The sequence below is a fragment of the Gossypium arboreum genome, chromosome 2 (assembly GCF_025698485.1).
Source record: "Gossypium arboreum isolate Shixiya-1 chromosome 2, ASM2569848v2, whole genome shotgun sequence".
Taxonomy (NCBI): Eukaryota; Viridiplantae; Streptophyta; class Magnoliopsida; order Malvales; family Malvaceae; genus Gossypium; species Gossypium arboreum.
In genome coordinates, this window is record NC_069071.1 from 22,749,848 (window position 1) to 22,755,110 (window position 5,263).

General features: G+C 34.3%; 1 long non-coding RNA gene across 1 annotated transcript; it reads left to right on the forward strand.

Moving 5' to 3' along the window:
• Positions 1 to 2,353: 2,353 nt before the first annotated feature.
• Positions 2,354 to 3,792, forward strand: LOC108466476 (uncharacterized). Its single transcript, XR_001868636.2, has 2 exons — positions 2,354 to 3,099; positions 3,472 to 3,792. It is a non-coding gene; the product is annotated as an uncharacterized LOC108466476 (long non-coding RNA).
• The last annotated feature ends 1,471 nt before the right edge of the window (positions 3,793 to 5,263 follow it).

The window sequence follows — 5,263 nt, forward strand, 5'->3', positions numbered from 1 at the left end:
ATGTATTTCAAGTACATTTTCAAAATATTTTATCTCAAGTTCAGATTATTTCATGTCAGGATTTTGCCTGTTGAATTTATTTGAAATATTGATGGATATAAACGTAGTACACTAGAAGTGTACAAATCAGAAACCTTCAATTCATATTCAGGGGTACCTATAAGGGCACATAATCAGGAAGCACACTCTCGAGCCATATATCAGGATGCTCATGTGAGCCATGTAACAGGAAGCTTATCCGGGCTATACCAAGAAACTCATAAGAGTCTATAACAAGAAGTTCACAAATAACTTTTAATCAGGAAACTCAATAAAAGCCTATCAGGAAGCTCACAAAGAGCCATGTAACAGGAGCTCCGGGTAGCATAATAGGAAGTTCAAGCAAGCCATGTCATGAAGCTCATAAAAGTCTATATCAGGATGCTCACTAAGAGTTGTGTTTGTGTCTACAATAAATACTAGATCACAACCGATCGAATCATGTAACAGGACGCTCACAAAGAGTTGCAGCAGTGCGCAACACATGCAGAATCACTACCGATCAGGATGCTCGCAAGAACTATATAATAAGATGCTTGAGAGGGCTTATAACAGGATTGCTCGTCCGAGCTATATTCTGTCCACAACATATGCAGGACCACATTCAATACGGTAAATCATGTATCCATCGAATTTCATTATTCGAACGGAACTTATCATTTTCTGAACATTAGCTGGCATTTGATTATTTCATACATTTATCACATTTATACAATTCATAGAAACACATACCACAATCAATTCAAGCATAAAAATAAACACAATTTAGCTATACGAACTTACCTCAATAAATGTTTGTGTACGTAAAATCTACTAATTCCACACTTTCTTTTTTCCTCTCTCTAACTCCGAATTTGGTCTATCCGGATCCAATCAAGTCAAGAAAGCTTGTTTTCTCTTTCCTAGGGTTTCCATGTATTTTTGGGGAAGAAGATGATAAAATTGATGATATTTTCATTTTTTTTTATCATTTATCATCTTTTATTATTTCACTTTTCAATTTCATCATTTTCTTTATTTTATTTTCCATAGATGAATCATCATCCTTAATAAATAAGCATTTTTAATGGTCTATTTATCATTTAAGGACCTCAAATTTTGAATTCCATAGCTATTTAATCCCTTTAGCTATTAGAACATAACTTTTACACTTTGTGTAATTTGTTCCTTTATCAAATTAAACATATAATCAAGAAAATTTTTTATGAAATTTTCATACGACATTATTATCATACTATAGATTATAAAATAATATTAAAATAATTTTTTTTTCAGAATTAGATTTATGGTCTCGAAACTGCTATTTTTATTTTACTAAAAACGGACTATTACACCTACCCTACCCTACCCATAAAAAATCCAACCATTTCAAAAAAAAAAAACTATATATCTTTGAACTACCTTTTAGTTGAAAATGAATATATATATATATATATATATATATATATATATAAAAGCCTTTTAACTATCATGGCTTTCCTCTATCAATCCCTATGGACAACAATATTTTCCATTCATCACTACCCTACATTCTCGTTTCAACTACGGAGAACCATCAATAGTCTCAGCTCATACCATGCACTCTACCTTCCAATTTAAGTGGGACCTTCCATGGCTCACTATATATCATATCAAGCCATAACTCTTCTAAACACATTTTTTTTTCTAGTTACACGATAGTTTAAAGATAAATAATTTCTTTTTTTGGGATGATTTAGTTTTTTATAGATTGAGTTTTTCTTCCGAAATAGGGCATAGTAATATTTTTTAATAAATTTTTAGTTAGGATAAATAAAATTCGATTCGATTCGATTCAAAAAATTAGATAAATTTTTTGAATTTTGTATTAAATAATTCGAGTTATTTGAGTTAATCAAGTTATTTGGATCAACTCGAATAAAAAATTAAATTTTTTGATTTGACTCGAATATAAATTACACAATTCGAGTTATCCGAAAATCTAAATAAGAAAAGGTAAAACTACACCGTTTTGATAAATGTTCACTTTTTAAAGTTAAAAGTCAAAACCATTAAGTTAAAAGGCAAAACTATGTTGTTTTGATAAATGTTTATTTATTAAATTAAAAGCCAAAACCATGATGTAGTTAAATAATTTTTTACTTCGTTTACTAGTTAAATAAACAGTTCATGTAAACGCAACATTGATTATAAATAATATGATTCGTTAACTCGACTTGACTTGACTCGAAATTTTTTTATTCGATTAGATCCGATTTAAAAAAAATTCAAATAAGTATAATTACTAAAATAGAATTCGTTGATTTGACTAACTTAAAATTTTTTAACTCAATTCAATTTGACTCGATCGAATACTGACCCGAGTAACATTAACGAAGGGAGCCCGTTACAACCGCCACCAATAAGCCTAAACGGTGCCATAAATATTGTCTTTGAAAATTAAAACCATAAACAGAAGCAGCAGAAAAAGAAAAAGCAAACTGGCCTAAAAACTTAACCCCGAAGGAAAAACCTAACCAAAACAAAAGAAAATGAAACGGCCTCCCCATTCTTCAAAACCCAAGTACCGCCATACCGGAGTAAAACACGAGCTCCGATCCCCATCCACAGGCGATGGCATTTTCCTTCATTGCGCTCAATTTGCTCCTGCATTCCTATTCTTACCAGATTCCAAAAATTATTGATTCCTCCGACACTAGAAATGTTGTCTCAATCCCGCTAATTCATGATCCGTTGGTCCCGATCTGCTTCCGTTTCCACCGCCACCTGAGCTTCCTCAATCCAGACCCTATGCCCCTCAAATCTCCAACCCTCTACCGCCAGCGTGTGCGCTGCTCAGTTCCCCTGTCGAGGTATGAAATTATACTCCACTGAATCAAAGTTTTGGGCCCTAACTCTAATCTCCTTAATCAACACACTAATAGCCAATCTATCCTCTACATGGACCCGTAACTTCTTCATAATTGTCAAAGAATCACCCTCCACCACCACCTCCCGAAATCCTAACTCGTTCAACAAAATCACAGCACTGAGGCACGCCCTTGCCTCTGCGACCATTGTGTCAGCCAAATGCTCGAATGGGTAAGTACCAGCCGCCATCACTAGGGCTTCCTTATTTCTAATAAAAACATCCGCTGGAGCCTTAGTGGTTATCTAATTAAAAGCTACATCAAAGTTTGCCTTTACTGTGAATCCTGCTGGTGGTTCCCATACAACATTCCGAACTTTATGAAAATGTGGTAAAACAAAATCTAAACATTCCAATTCTTGCATGTATGACTTTACAAATGCAACTATACCATTCGTATGTTGGTTGATACCTTCATGGTAAACATAGTTCCGATTAAACCATACCGCCTAGAATGTGACCACCCACAGTTTACATCTATCTAACGTGCAGTTAACAATTTCTTTGACTAACCAATTTTTTCTCTTGTTTGCATTATTGTGGAGGAAAATGGCACCATCAAGTCACTCGGTACCTGGACCGTAACCGGGCATTCACGAAATAAGCGCTCGACCGTCTTAGCTCCATGACAAACTCGACAGCAACTCTCCACTGCCACTCTTCTAGCTACTAGATTACTTAAAATAGGGATAAAATTGTTAGCAACTTTCTAGATAGAGGTACTCATGGGATGGGCCAGTTCGTTACAGTTCGGGTTGGGCTCAACTAAAATTTTAGGTTTGTATGCTAAGCCTAAGCTTGACCCAGCCTAAAAAATGGGCTTAAAATTTTGTCGAAATTTGACCTGATAAAAATGTTAAAATCCAGACTCGATTTGGTCGGCCCGTATTACTTATTTTTATATAATTTTAAATATATATAATACATCAAAATATTAAAATAAACATTTTCTAACAAACTAAAATAAATTTTTAACAATAAGAATATTTAAATAACACTAAGATAGATACAACTTAAGCCTCTAGAATAATAATAAAATTAATAATAAAACAAGTGTTATGCATTAAAACAATAACAATAAAATAGTAGTAATATATAATTTTTATTTTATTGGCCAATTTAAGATTTTATAAACATTGTATGCACAACCATTGTAACACCCTTATTCTTAGAAAAAAGCCATTTGTATCTGCTCTTTACCTAATAGGTCCCTGTAATATCTCGTTGCCGCACAAATTCGTCCACCTGAGCAAATCTCGACAGTGGAATGGATAAAACTTTCCTAATCTGGTCACTATCAAACAGCCAATCCACTACGTTAGCCTTCTAGGTATAAGAATTTACATCAATTAGGGCTGAGACATGTATAATTGATATTAATCGTCTAACCCATCACTCCCCCTTGTCTAGACCCTAGTAACCATAAATCCCACCAAATATTAATTGAAGCACCACTTCTTACTTTCGACCCACCTCCCTCTTCAAGTACCCTACGGGCAGACCAGATACTACGTCAGGTATACAAGGGGTAAACACCAAGCTTTGCACTCATAAAATTAGTCATTTGATAATATTTAGCTTTCATAACACGAGTCATCAAACAATTTGGTTTCATCAAAAGCCTTCAGGTTTGTTTTGCTAACAATGCTACATTGAAAGAGCCTAAATCTCAAAATCACAAACCACCTACTGCTTTCGGCTTACACAACAACTTCCACTTGCACCAATGAATTCCTCTCTTTGTTTTATTATTGCGCCACCAAAACTTACTAATAATGTTTTTTTAACTCATGACACAATGTAATCGGAAGCAAAAAACAATTCATAGCATAAATTGGGATTGATTGTAAAATGGATTTGACGATAACCTCTTTACCTCCTGTGGCAAGATATCACAAACCCCAGCTATCAATACGGTTTAGGAACCTCTCCTTAAAGCCTAAAAAAGCCTATTTCTTTCTCCTATCCACTATCGTCAGCAACCTTAGATACTTTTTCGGGTTAGTCAAAATTCAGACTTCCAGAATATTCCCAATCCAATCCTTTGTCCTACTATCGACATTGCTACTAAAATAAACCATCGATTTGTCAAATTTTTTCACCTCTCCTGAAACCCCTTCATACTCCAATAGTAAATCTTTCATTGCCCTTGCCTTCTCTTCTTTTGCCTATCCAAATAAGATATTATCATCAGCAAAAAACAAATGTGTCACTGCCAAACCCCTCCTTCCCACTCTTTCTCCTCGAATTTTACCTTCTTGTCTAGCCAAGTGAAGCAAACTTGAAAGCCCTTCAATGCAAATCAAGAATAAGATATGGGCTTAATGGATCACCTGT